Source organism: Echinops telfairi, unplaced genomic scaffold (assembly GCF_000313985.2).
Source record: "Echinops telfairi isolate 266 unplaced genomic scaffold, ASM31398v2 ScPeMD7_9;HRSCAF=40, whole genome shotgun sequence".
Classification (NCBI taxonomy): Eukaryota; Metazoa; Chordata; class Mammalia; order Afrosoricida; family Tenrecidae; genus Echinops; species Echinops telfairi.
Genome location: NW_022103906.1, coordinates 38,807,342 through 38,822,573, shown reverse-complemented (window position 1 = coordinate 38,822,573; position 15,232 = coordinate 38,807,342). Strand labels below are relative to the sequence as shown.

Genomic DNA, 15,232 nt, shown 5'->3' with positions numbered 1-15,232 from the left:
TATTTGGTCATCCCTTTGCTTGCTATAAATATCTCCACCCTGGATGCAGAAAAAAAAAGTCTGTGCATTTGAACAGTTGTTATGGTATATTTCAACATTCCAAAGGCCTGATATAATCAGATAACATTGAGCTTGATGGTTTTACTAATCTTTATTTTATTTTTTCCTATCATACTTTGGCAATATAATTTCAAGATGGTCCAAGAAATATAATCCTAAAACAGTAAATGGCTTTCAATTATGCTGTCTATTTCAAGCTGGGTTAAACTTTATTCCACGGTTAGCTAGTTGCTCTATGGAAGTAAATACTTCGTGGTTACTTTAATCTTATTGCCATGCATTCAGGAAGTAAGATATAATTTATCAACCAATGAAATGATATCACTGCAAAGGATCTGACAGATTTTTATTTTGCCTTTAGAAAAAGGCTAGTTAGTATTTTATGTCAGTGTTTCACCACTGCTTTCAGACCATTCATTTCTGAACTGAGAACTTGGCGAGAAGTGCTAGAGTCCTTTATGTGTGTCCTTCCTCTGTACCCTGCCCAGTGCTGATGTCCCTGTGACCCAGAGATGCGTCATTTCAGCAGAACTCTTTGTCACATGTATTAAGAAAACACATTCTGACGTTATGGCATGTCCCTCTATGCCCAGTGAATGTCAATCAATTATTTCTCTTGGAATTGACAGGCTGGAAGCAAGCCCACTTTTCTAGAGCGTGCATCATTGCCTTTTCATGAGTGTAGATTTACATTATTTTGGTGAATATCTGTGCCTCAAAAAAAAAGTTGCAAATCATTGCTTTCAATAGAATTGGCCTCAGCTGTCAAGGGAATAATATTGCAATTTAAGGGCAGATAAGCCATAGTATGTTTCTTTAGCATAGCATTGTGGCAAAGTATGAATATTTGTAGGCTAATGTTCCCGGTTGATAATGTAAACTCTGCGCTTAGTCCAAAGGATTGTGCAGGAAAGAGCATGGAGAGGCAGGAGAGGGAGCCAAAGCTAACCTCCTCTGGCTTTCCCATTGCCATAAAGCAGAGATCAGACATGCCTTTGTCCTACATTTTTCTTTATTCTGACAGCAGCCATTCCTCCCAAGGCACTCTACTTCTATACTGGATTCAGTAATTCATTGCACTGGCCACATAGAACTCACAGACAAAACTCATAATTAGGGTGATTTATTAGGAAAGTTAATAAAAAACCACAAGTTGGTATCAATAAACAGTAACAATACAGTCATTGAGCAACAAACAGTAACACCTTAGCCAGAGACAAAGTCTCTCTTTGGTTCTCAGCCTCCCAGCCATGTGGTCCGTTGGCCTCTGCTTCTGTACATCAGGAACCCATCTTTTTCTCTGTATTACAGTCCCATCATTTTTGCATTGCGCCTCTGTTCTATGTCCAGATTTACTTGGCTTGGCCTCTGGTTTAAGCTTGGCTCCTTCGCTCTAGTCCATGATTTTCATGCATGCTCACTAGGTGCCCTTGGTCTTGAGCTCCACCACTTCAGAAGGAGATCTTGAATGTGCTCTTCCAATGGTCTTGTGCTTTCTCTCTCTGTCTGAGTTGGTGCATATGTGTAGAGAAATGGCTTTGATGGACTGACTGACTTGTGACTTTTGCCTTACAGGAGACAAAGTGTATGACTTGGTTCATATCCTCTACTAAGGTCAGCACTTTATCCTACCTTAATCCTTTCTATTAGTATAGCAGAGAATTCCTTCCAAAGTGGGATTGGTGCCACAGATATTAAGTACAGAATTACAATAAATCACATAAGAAACTAGGGCTAGAAGCATCCTATCAGTTGACTATATTCTCAGTGTGGGAATGTCAGAACTAGTCTTCAGGGAATTTTTTCATATTTGTGGGGAGAGAAATGATATATAGGTAGGATTATATATTATCAGGGAACTAATCCTGATTTTCTATAGACATTCTGTATTATATTTTCATATATTTCAATACTTTAAATAATACATGTGGAGATCATATCACTCCCAAAGGGACAAATATTGATTGTTGTGAGATTAAAAATTATAGGTGTTAAGGATTTTGAACTATTGAACACATAGTTGATGGCTTCAAATGTAAACATCCCCAATTCACAATAAAGAATTAACTTTTACAATTATATAGCAACAAGATAGATGACAGGTAGGTAGAGAGGTAGATTGATAGATAGAAAGAGCTAAAACATAACCAGTGATGGGGAATCGTGGGAGCCCAGCAGTCATTAAAGCCCTCAGCTGCTAACCAAAATGTCAGTGATTATTAAAATTTAATTTCTTAGAAAACATTGTCTAAAAATGTTCTTTAGGATGATATAAAGAAGGAAAAATGAGAAATATTGCTTTAGATATAAGGTGGGAAAAACATCTAAATGAGAGAAAGGATTCATAAAGTCAAAATAATCAACTTATATTCGAAAGCAATATTTCTGGTGATAAGGAAAAAAAAACAAAAAAATATTGTTTTTATACAGATTTAAAACACCCACCTCATTTTCCAATTTAAGGACATAGCGTGCGCAGGCCAGCAAATGAAACCAGGGACTCCCAACTCCGTTTAGGGGCTGTATCTACTCACCAAAAGGAGTGAAAGTAAAGAAGGTTCATTTATTGAATTAAATCTATTTTATTACCACAGTAACATGAACATGTACTTTAAATTATGTCAATTGGCGTAACCTATTCTCTAAAATATCTTTCTACTTTTATAGAAGTAAAGCTGTTTGTTCATGGAACACTAAGAAACATGGGATTTTCTGGACAATTAAGTAATATACCCAGAAATAGATCAGATACTTCTTCCTAGACTAGAAGCTCCCCAGATACCTGTCCAGTATGGGTAGCCCTACAGATATTTGAAAGAGTGGGGGGCGTAGATTATAGCATCATAGATGCACTCAAACTATACCACAGTACACATTTTCAGAGAAGTGGTCTAAATTTTCAGACGGACTACAGCATTACATGAACAGAGAAGTGTCAGAAATCCAAGCCAGGTTTAAAAGGGAACATGGAATTAGGAATATCATTGAAGATGTCAGATGGATCTTGGCTGAAAGTAAAGAAAAACAGAAAGTGATTTATCTGTTTCACTGGCTCTGAAAAGGATTACTTGAGAGGATCCTAAAAAACCATGGATAGCATCAGGAAGATTCATATTCCAGAACATTTCATTGTGCTCATATACAACCTGGACAACTGACCAAGACAGAACAAGATAGAACAAGAAAATGCTGTATGATCGAAAATTCGGAAACTTTATTGTCATGGTTCAACACTGAGTCAATCTGTATGCTGGGGAAATAATCCATGAAGCTAAAGTATATTTTTACAAATCTGGCATTAGGATTGGAGAACATCTTACTGACAACCTGCAATATGTAACTGATCAATATTTCTTATTTTAATAATTTTTAATGTTCTGATAGAGATCATAGACTAGAGAATTCAGTATGAATTTTACTCAATGTAAAAAGGAAGACTCTTCATAATTGACCAATGGGCAACAGAAAAAAGATTGAAGTGAGCAAGGATTAATTTGACTTGGAGCAACAATCAATGACCATGTAAACATCAGTTAAAAAACAAATAATATATTAAGTTGGTCAATAGAGCTGCAAAAGTCTACTTGAAAGTGCTAAAAACAAAATATGTCCCACTTGAGGAATGATATGTATCTGACTCAAGCCATGGAATATTTATTCACCTCATGGAGAGCCAAACAAAAATAAGGAAGACTGGTGACATTTTATGCATTTGGATTATAATATTGACAGAGAATATTTATTATACCACAGACTGACAGAGGAGCCAAAAAAAATCTAAATTGGGAAAAGTACATTGGTAATGCTCTTTTCAAGAGAGGATAGTGAAACTGTGTCTCATCTGCTGTGGTTGTGAAGTGCCACCAAGACTGTTCTGACCCATAGGGACCCTATGCACAACAGCAACAACAAAAACCACGGCCTGTTTCTAAGCTCGATTCCCACTTGTTCCTACGCTTGAGCTCATTGTTGCAGCCAGGGTCAATCCATCCCCTTCAGGGCCTTCCTCTTTCTTGCTGCCCCTCTGCTTTACTAAATATGATGTCCTTCTCCAGGGACTAGTCTCTCCTGACAACATGCCCAAAGTATGCAAGATGAGGGCTCAGCTTCATTACCTCTAAGGATCACTGGCCGTACTTCTTCCAAGACTGGTATGAGTGTCCTTTTGGTAGTCCACGGTGCTTTCAATATTCTTCACCAGCACCATAATTCAAACTCACCAATTCTTCTGTCGTCCATATTCAGTGTCCAACTTTCATATGCATATGAGGCAATTGAAGATAGCATGGTTTCGTTTGGATCAGGTGCACCTTAATGCTGGTGTTCAAAGTAATGCTCCCTAATGCTCTAATATTCTTGTTGCTGACCACTTCAAGCAAGTCATGTGCAGCAGATGTACCCAATGTAATGCATTGTTTGATCTCCTGGCTGCTGATTCCATGAGCAGTTATTGTGGATACAAGCAAGGCAAAATACTTAACAACTTTTTCTCCATTTATCATAATGTGACCTATTGGTGGTGTTGTAAGGATTTGGACATTCTTTATATGAAATTGTAATTCATGCTGAAAGTTGTGATCTTTGACCTTGAACAGCCAGTGCTTCAAGTCCTCCTCACTTTCAGCAAGAAAACGGTGTGTCATCTGCATATTGCAGGTTGTTAAGAAGCCTTCCCCCAAACCTGATGCTGCATTCTTCTTCATATCATTCAGCTTCTCTGATGATTTGCTCAGCACACAGATTGAACAAGTATGGTTACGGGGCGAGAACACTGACACGCACCGTCTTTCCTAAATTTAAGCCATGCAGCATTTTCTTCTGTGCTCACAATTGCTTAATCCATGTAAAAGTTCCTCATGATCACAATGAAGTACTCTGGAATGCCCATACTTTTCAGAGATATCCATAGATTTTTAGGATTGACAGTCAAATGCCATGGCATAGTCATTAAAATGCAAGTAAACGTATTCTGGTATTCTCTACTTTCAGCTAAGATCCACTTGACATCAGCAATGATACCAAGTCCTTTCCCAAGTCCTCTGTGAGTCTGGCCTGAACTTTGGAATCTCCCTGTCAATGTACTGCTGCAACCATTGTTGGATGAATGTTAGCAAAATTTTGCTTGCACGTGATATCAAAGTTATCGTTCTATTGCAATGGTTCTCAACCTGTGGGTCATGACCCCTTTGGGGGTTCAATGACCCTTTCACCGGGGTCGCCCAATTCATAACATTAGCAAAATGACAGTTATGGAGTAGCAAGGAAAATAATTTTATGGTTGGGGGTCACCACAACATGAACTGTATTAAATAGTCGCAGCATTAGGAAGGTTGAGAACCACTGTACCTTTTGTAGGAGTGGATAAAATGGTGGGTTTCTTCCAATCAATTGGCCAAGGAATTGTCTTCTAAATTTCTTGTCATAGATAAGTAAGTGGTTTCAGTGCTTCATCTGCTTATTGAAACATTTCAATGGGCATTCCTTCAATTCCTGGAATCTTGTTTTGGGCTAATGCTTTCAGCGTAGCTTGGCCCTGGCTTATATGCTACCTCCTGGAGTGATGGAGCGCGGTCTAGTTCTTTTTGGAACCAGTGCCTCTCTGTGCTGTCTCCATCTTCGTTTGCTGTTTCCTTCATTATTCAATATTTCTTTCAGGGAATCTTTTGCTTTTGCAACAAGAGACTTGGATTTTTTTCTCTAGTCCTCACAGTTTAAGACATGCTAGAAATTTCTTCTTTTTCATTTTCTAATTCTAGATCTTTGCATATCTCATTATAATAACTTACTTTATCTTCTTGAGCTGTGCCTTGAAATTTTCTGGTCTGTTTTATTACTTCATCATTTCTTAAGTCTGCCTTAGCTACTCTACAGGATAATACTATCGATATCACACACAAGTAAATTTTTTCTTAAGATCTTCCAACAATGATTACAACAGCACATTAACAGAGACCTGATGGAAGTTCAGGCCAAATTCAAAAAGAGTACATGGAACAAGGGGTATTATTTTTGATGTCAGATAGATCTTGGCTCAAAGCAGACAATACCAGAAAGATATGTACTTGTGTTTCATTGACTATGCAAGGGCCTTTGACTGTGTGGATCATAATAAACTATGAATGGGGGATGGGAAAGCTTGAAAAGAATGGGAATTCCAGAACACTTCGTTGTGCTCATCAGGAATTTGTACATAGATAAATAGGCAGTTGGGAAAATAGAACATGAGAATACTGTATGGTTTAACATAAGTAATAGTGTGTGTCAGGTTGAATCCCCACACCATACTTGTTCAAATTTTATGCTGAGAAAATCATCAGAGAAAAAGGCAGAGCAAATCATCATTATAGAAAGGCTTGTTAACAACCTGTATGCAGAAGATATAACCTTGCTTGTTAGAAGTGAGGAGGTTTTGAAGCACTTGCTGAGGAAGATAAGGATTGTAGCCTTCAATAGGGATTACAACTCAATATAAGGAAGACCAAAATAATCCTCACAACTAAACCAATAGGTAACATGATAAATAGAGGAAAGGTTGAAGTTGTCAAGAATTTTATCTCACTTTCATCCACTATCATTGCTCATGGAACCAGGAGCCAAGAGATAAAAAAGATGTGTTGCATTAGGCAAGTCTGCTGCACAAGATCTTTTTAGAGTATTGAAGAGCAAGGATGTTTCTTTGATGACTATGGTGGCCCTGTATCCAGTCAAGTATATGCATATGAAAGTTGAACATTAAATAAGGAAGACGATAGAAGAATTACTGTACTGGAGAAAAATATTGAAAGTACCATAGACTGCTAAAAGGACAAAGAGATTTGTATTGAAAGAAGTAAATCCAGAATGCACCTCAGAGGCAAGAATGGCAACTATGTCCCACATACTTTGGGCATATTGTCAGAAGAAACTAGCCCCTGGAGAAGGAGATCTGGTTTAGTAAAGTGGAGGGACAATGATAAAGAGGAATAACCTCAGCAAGATGGAATGACACAATGGCTGCAACAATGAGCTCAAAAATGAGAACATTTATGAGGACGGAGCAGGACCAAGTCGTGTTTTGTTATGTTGCATGTAGGGTTACTGGGAGTCAGGAAAAGCCTGCTAGCACTTAGCAACAACATCCACTAAATAGAATCTCTCACAACAGCTAAGTTGTTCTTCCTTTACCCCAACAATTTGCTGCACTTTTATATTAGCTTTGAAGTTACGATCCACTGAAGCATGTTTTTCATATTTTGCTACTTTTAGTACAGGAAAATTACATATGTCAACCCATTTGCAATGGGAAGATATAGACTGAGACATGTGGACTCGTAGGAAAGTCATAAAATATATAGTATTAGTTTGAGCCATACATAAAAATATAGATAAACAAAGAATATCAGTAGAGCTAGGCTTAGGTGTCTATCATCCATCTGTCTGTTTGTCCTACTCTGGTAGCTTGGGTGTTGTTGAATGCTATGCCACCAGTATGTCCCACGGTGAACAAGTTTGAGAGAAGCTTCTAAAATAAAACAGACTCAGAAGAAATGTCTGGTCTTTAGAATACTAGCCAGTGAAAATCTGATGTATGACAAGAGGATAATGCTTAATATAGTGCTTCAAGACGAGTCTCTACATTGGCAGACATTCAAAATATATGATGGCTACAGTAATGGATTAATGCAAACCAAGAACATGAAGAAGACAGAAAACTCCCGGTCATCAAGTTAATTCTGACTCATGTCAACCCTGTAGGAGAAGTACAAATGCACCTTGGGTTCCGAGAGGGGAATAGAAAACCTCACCTCTCTCTCCTGGAGCAGCTGGTGATTTTGAACTGCTGACCTTGCAGCACAGATGGGGCAAACTTTCGTTCTGTTGTACATGAGGTTTCTATGAAGAATAGCTGACTCAATGGCAATTAAAAGCAATTAATTCATACACTGGCACTGAATTATTTATATCATAAATCAATATACTCCCTGAGGACAAAGTTGTTTCAAAAATTCACTACATGGGTAGGTGCCAGGCAGTCTCTTCTGACTCACAGTGACCTGGACCTCCAGAGAAAACAGCCTGGGTCCTGCACCATCCTCATCATGTCGTTGTTGTTTCAGCCCATTTTTGTAGCTACTGTGTTGTTTCATCTTATTGAGGTTCTTCCTGCTCTTATATATAAATTTTTAAATTAGTTTTTATGTTTTTAACAGTTTAACCAACATTTAATTCACACATCATACATTTCAACAATTCAATCACATCATAAGGGTTAGGTAACCATTGTGACAATCACTTACAGGACATTTTTTTCTTCCTTGTACTCACTGTTGTTAGCTCCCCTTTTATGGCCAGCCTCCCCTGACAGGCCCATTTGAATCTATTAATCAAGTTGTTATCTCTATGGGTTTAACTAATCTGAGTTTCAGATACAGAAAAACATACAAAATCAAGACAAAATACAAACAAATGTCCCCAAAACAATGACAGAATGAAACAGAAGAAAACCCCCAATTGAAAACAAAGCAGACAATATTAAAACCTGGAATAATTATACATTGGATCAAGATGGGGATCAATGAAAATGTATCATATTTTGTCCTAACGACAACTGCAGCCATCCATCCTACATTGTACTCTGTCTGAGAACAAGGTCTTTCCCATCTCTGGTGCATTGTCAGACTGATTCACCTTAATCCACGTGGGGGATTAAGGCTGTCATCTACAGCCTTCTGCAAATGGAGTATTCAGAATTTAAGCTCTAAAATCATTCCCTCTTCTGTATTTGGATTTTATTATTTACGATTCTTGGATCACACAGTCTGAGGTTCTTCTTTTATGTGGACTTAGCAGATGTCTCACTTAGATGGCTGCTTGTTTTAGGTCAAGCCTTTAAGATCTCTGAATTTATTCTTTCTGATTGCCAGATACCATCTGCTTTCTTCACCACATTTTCCACAGCACCCATATCTTCAGTGATAGTTTCATGGAGGTAGGTAATGAGCACAGGCATATCCTAAGAAATAATTGTTATAAGATTAGGGCTATAATTAAGTGCCAGCTCAAAATGCATTCATATATTGGTGGTTGTTACATTTCTCTGGTTCACTACAAAGCCATCATTATTCTTTTGCTTAATGCCACTATAAAATATTCTCATGAGGTATACAGTATTTTTATTGTTATTGCCATTATTTTAGGAAATAGTATAGCATTTAAAGCACTGGAGAAAAAGAAAATATATATGGATAAGACAGTTTTTTAGACCAAATACATGAATTGTAGACTTTTAATGTTTAAAGACTTAGCTCATTGGACACTATTTACATGAACAACGAGGTGTGTGATAGAGTGATCCTTTTTAAAGACTGCTCACTCGCAAAAGGCGGGTCTTCCTCAGTCATATTGTGAGTGCCCTCTGGCCTGACGGACTCATCTTTTGGTACTATCTGTGAGCTAGACGGAGGCTGGGAAAAGGGTGCCGGTGATGGCAGGAATGGGACAGAAATTGTAACACAAAGGACAGGTGGAGTAATGTTTCAGCACATAAATTTGCTGAACAAATGAAGGTGAAGGGCAGAGAAGACACCTTTCCTTGTCAATGGAAGACACACGAGGTAGTGAAAGGGCTGGCTGGACTAATACAGGATGTCCCGCTACCCCACAATGACTGCATAGACTCTTGAGATTGAGGCCCAAGACAAGAACACAGCATGAAATCTGGGGGGAGGGGAGGGGGGGCCTTAGTTGTTAGCACACATATATCTGAAAAGAGGAAGTAGATTACAGAGGACTGGCCAATAGGAATATTAAGTTTGCTGCAAATATAAACTGAGGCCAGGCCAGAGAGAAGGAAAAGGAGAAGTTTATTCTGCGCTTCCCCAGGCGAGATTCATGGATTCCAGCAGGGAGTCAGAGAATCCGCCCTTATCTGTGGTAGAGAGCCTGTTAGCAGAGGAGGGTAAAACAATAAAGGGAAAGTGGAAACAGCAGGTGGGCAAAAAGGAAAGGGAAAGGATTTGCAGGTGGGGGACTCTAAGCCATCCTGTCTGTCCATACAAATTCCGAGGTAAGGTGGTGCTTTGATCTTTGTTTGGCACCAAGGCAGATGACTCATTGATCTGCGGCCCTTTGGCATTATCTGTCTTGGTCCAACAGGGGAGGCAGGCTTTTTCTAATGTCCTCCCACCGGTACCCAGGCCCACAACAGACGCCGCTACACACTGCACTACCGCACTGACGCACCCCTCAACATCCGCAGCATCTTCTACACACCAGAGATGAAACCATCCATGTTTGATGTGAGTCGGGAGCTGGGTGCCAGTGTCTCCCTCTACAACCGCAAAGTCCTAATCCAGACCAAGGCTGCTGACAACCTGCCCAAGTGGCTGCGCTTCGTCCGCGGTGAGGTGGACAGGGAAGATATCCCCCTGAACCTTAGCCGGGAGCTTCCTCAGGAGAGCACTCTCATCAGGAAACTTCGGGATGTGCTGCAGCAGAGGCCGATAAAATTCTTCCTAGAGCAGAGTCAAAAGGACCCCGAGAAGTATGCCAAGTTTTTTTAAGACTACGGCCTATTCATGAGGGAGGGCATCGTGACCAGTGCTGACCAGGAGGACATCGCAAAGCTGCTGTGCTACGAGTCTGACCAGCCTGGTGAACGACGGTGGCCGCATGCAGGTCGGACCCGCAACATCTATTACCTGTGTGCACCCAACCAGCACCTAGCACAGCACTCGCCCTAGAAAAATATGGAGGTGCTCTTCTTCTACGAGCAGTTTGATGAGTTCACGGCGCTCCACCTGCGGGAGTTCGATAAGAAGAAGCTGATCTCCGTGGAGACTCACATTGGGGTTGATCACTATAAGTAGAAATTCGAAGACGGGGCCTCAGCAGACGAGCGCCTGTCAGAGAAGGAGACGGAGGAGCTCATGGCCTGGGTGAGAAATGCACTGGGGTCTCGCATCACCAACGTGAAGGTGACCCTGCGACTGGACACCCACCCGACCTTGGTCACTGTGCTGGAGATGAGGGCTGCCCGGCACTTTCTGCGCGTGCAGCAGCTGGCCAAGACTCAAGCAGAGCAGGCTCAGCTCCTGCAGACCACCCTGGAGATCAAGCCCAGGCATGCACTGATCAAAAAGCTGAGTCAGGTGCGTTCAAGCGAGCCCGACCTGGCCCTGCTGCTCATGGACCAGATCTATGAGAACGAGAAGACCAGCCAGAAAGTTAGCCCCACCATTAGCAGAATATAATGTGAGCTCCTTTATAAGATTTGACTTTACATGTTGCCAGGTCTTTTAAAATAGCCGAGGGGTCTTTGGCTGTCCAAAGCACCCCCCTTCAATAAACTTACACTTTCTGTTCAAACTTTTCCCGTACTCTGGTCGGATATTTGTCCCTTGCCTGAAATGTTTACAATCGGGACAAGAAATTGTTAGGTAGCTAGCATAGGGACTGGGGTGTCCATTGCACTTGTTCAGAGGTTCAAGTTTCTGGCCAGGAAGGGGTGTTACACCTAAGTGGGCCTTATACCTGGAGTGGCCCATCTAAGCCAGGTGAATTCAACTCAGCCAATGGGGTCGACCAGGATCATCAGCCACGCCTCCAAGCTGGGAGGCCCAGAAAAGCCAGAATGCAGGCCCTTCTGTTTCCCAAGCTGCTCATTAGAGGTGGTACAGCGATCTCCTCTGGCCTCAGGACTCCATGTGCAGATTTGAAGGGCCCTGAGGTACCTCTGTAAACCTGAAGTTTCTTTTACCTTTCATAAAACTCACTTGGATCACAAACCAGGCTTCAGCGTGAATTCTTTCTCGCACTAAGCCAGGGACCGAGGTATATCTCTCCCCTGAGAGATCTAACAAATGAGGACTTTTTAGGTAGCATGACCCTTTTCCAGGCCACCCAGCGCTGCTGGCTTCTCAAAAGGAGCTGTGGCATGAGCACAATAGGTAAGAGGTCGCAGCCAGCAGGTGTGTTGAGCAGTAAAGTTAGGATCCACTGGGGACAGACCCCAGCGGTCCACACTACTGAAAGGGTGAAAGTAGTGCGATGCCACCCAAAGCTAGCTGGCCCTTGTTGACATGGAATAAATGAAGAATTGGGCTAAGAAGTAGGCTAAGAAGTATCTGCCTGGAATGTTTTGAAAACGGACTGCAAAATCAAGCTGGAGCCACTGCTTTCTTTACAAGATTATTGTGTTTCTTAAGTTTATGAACTTTAGTTGCTGAAAGTGTTTCACTCTGGCAGTGACAAAGAGAAATGCGCACAGAAAATGTTCTGATTTCTTCCATGTGACTGCTTCCTGTCCTGAGGCCTCCTCTAAGAAGAAACAAGATCCTGTTCATGGCATCAGCCCTTTTCAAGGATGTCAGCAGGGAGTCGGGAAAGCGGCACCAGGTAAGTGGAGCTGCCTTTCTTCCTCTGGGAGGCTGGGCCCCTTTACAGGTGAAGAGAAGGGGTGAGTCTCACATTTAATGAAATCTCTGACGCTTGAGTCTCTCAGTTAACATCTGGGTGTAAGAAAGAAACTCTGGCAGGTCATTTCCTGCTGCTGGCTGGCTAGTGGGTAGAAGGGGCTTCCCATCCTCCTCTCCAGTCAGGAGAGCATTAGTAAATGGTTCCCTTTCCTTCATCCCAGCAGGGAGAAAGCAAGAGGGAGGAGTCTACTCCAAGTACAGGGGACTCTTGACAACTGGCTCCTGCTGTTCTCAGCCTGTGCCCTCTAATAAATAGCTCTTCTATTATGCCCAATGAATTGTAGCTCAGCAATTAAAAAAAGTGAAAATTTCCTGAGAATCACATAGCTGAGACAAAAAAAAAAGGATAAATTCATCTTCGTGTGTGACTAAAGACACACTATAAGCTGTTTAAATGTTATGCTGGAGTCAGAGGCTTAGTTGGGCTTTAAAGAAAGCTTACCTTTTGTGTAGGTGGGGTTCTCTAGAGAAGCAAGCCCAGTGATGCTGTGTGTGTGTGTGTGTGTGTGTGTGTGTGTGTGTGTGTGTATAAACAGAGTTTCATACCAAGAAATAGCTCACACCATTGTAGAAACGCGTATGTCAAGTCCAGTTCAGTCCTTGGGTCAGATGGTAGCCAAGCGTTTCTCCTGACTGCTCGTGCAAGAAACAGGAAGAGCCCAGGCTGGTGGAGGCTGAGCTGACTGAATCTGAAATTAGCCAAATGAATCCAAAGTCAGCAGTCCACTGAGAACTGCTGGGATCTGCAGGTGCTGTTGGTTGATGAACCAGAGGCAGGATGCAAATCCATCAGTAAGAGCCAGCAAGCTTCTCAAACTCAAACCGAATTTAGCGCCAACAAGTTGATTCCAATGCTTAGCCACCCTATAAGAGAGGGTACAACTGCCCTGATGGATTTCCAAGATGGTAACTATTTACAGGAACAGAAACCCTCATCTTCCTCCACAGTGGCTGGGAGGTTCACATTGCTGTCCTTGAGTGAGCAGCCCACCATGTAGCCACTAAGCCAACAGGCAGGGGACATCCAGATTAAAGAGGTCCATTCTTCCCACAGAAACCCTGGTGCCATAGTGGTTATGTTTTGGGCTGCTAACTAGCAACTACGCCACAGAAAAAAGGATTTAGCTTTCTTCTCCCATAAAGAGCCACCATCTCAGAAGCCCACAAGAACACTTCTACTCTGCCCTATAGGGCCACGATGAGTCCGAATGCACTGAATGGCAGCGAGTCTTTCCAAAGGAGCTCTGGTAGGGAACTAGGCTATAAGTCGGGTTGTTCAGCACAAGTTCGGCAGTTTTAAACGAGCAGCCACCCAGGGGAACGATGGAGACACTAGAACTGATTGTGAGTGCACAACTCATTGTAAAGGCAATTCAACCTTGGGGTGGGGAGGGATGTTCTAAAATCGAAGTGGTAATGATTGTACACTTCTGCTTGATATGATTCAACTATTGAATTTTATGAAATGTAAATTATGTGCCAATAAAACTGCTGGGGGAAAAAATACTGTGTATTCCTTTCCTGTAAGAATAATGTATTTTCGAGGAAGAGGTCCCCCGAGCCTGAACGGGCAAGATGTGTGACTTCACTGAGGACCAGACCGTGGAGTTCAAGGAGGCCTTCCAGCTGTTTGACCGAACCAGTGATGGCAAGATCCTGTACAGCCAGTGTGGGGGTGTAATGAGGGCCCTGGGCCAGAACCCCACCAATGCTGAGGTGCTCAAGGTCCTGGAGAACCCCAAGAGTGATGAGATGAATGTGAAGGTGCTGGACTTTGAGCACTTCCTTCCCTTGCTGCAGATTGTGGCCAAGAACAAGAACCAGGGCACCTAAGTCTACGACATTGAGGGCCTTCAGGTGTTTGACAAGGAAGGGAACGGCACCATCATGGGGGCGGAGATCCGACATGTCCTTGTCACATTGGGCGAGAAGATGACGGAGGAAGAAGTAGGATGCTGGTGGCTGGGCACGAGGACAGCAATGGCTGGATCAACTATGCAGAGCTCGTCTGCATGGTGCTAAACGGCTGAAGGCAGCCCTTCCCGTGGCCCCATAGTCCTGTGCCTTTTCCTGTGTGAGACTAACTGTGTGTAGTCTCAAGGCCTCCTCACTGTCACAGCACCTCGGCCTCTTGTTTCTTGGATAATGTTTGCAGCAGCAGTCACCAAATAAACTTGCTCTCTGTGCTCAAAAACAAAAAAAAAAGAAAGAAAAGTATAATGTATTTTCATTCCACACCCTTTCTCTGCAGCATCCGTGCATTTGACCAACTTAAGCTAATCAGTGGAACAGAAGCAGACCAGACATCTGTGACCTCAAGTTAAATCCAAGAGCACAGAGAACTCAACCCCGAAGATCAAGCCGTCTAACCCGTACACACTTTCCCATATATGTTATACAGGGTTCTCTAGAGAAAAAAAACCAGGACTCTAATAATTTTATGTATATTTATATAGATAGATAACCTAAAAATAAATAGTTATTTAATCTGTAATGCAGTACAAATGGCTCAGTGCAACTCACTTCCGTGAGACAGCTAATACACTGGTAGTCCATCAAGTCTTGAGGGCCGCCGGGTAGTCCACTGTAGAGCAATCCAGGCTATCCAGACATAGGCAGCAAACAGCAAGGCAGGTCACCAACAGTCAGCCAGATGACAGGGTCCAACAGTCCCCAGCTCAAACCATGTATACTCCAGTGGTGTGGTGAAGCAGGTA

General features: G+C 42.0%; 2 pseudogenes; both read left to right on the top strand.

Annotated features, from left to right (window-relative positions):
- The window catches only part of LOC101640933, a 37,333-nt pseudogene extending 26,042 nt beyond the window's left edge, over nucleotides 1-11,291 (top strand).
- A 2,799-nt stretch (nucleotides 11,292-14,090) lies between these two features.
- LOC101646506 lies at nucleotides 14,091-14,545 on the top strand (annotated as a pseudogene).
- Nucleotides 14,546-15,232: the final 687 nt, after the last annotated feature.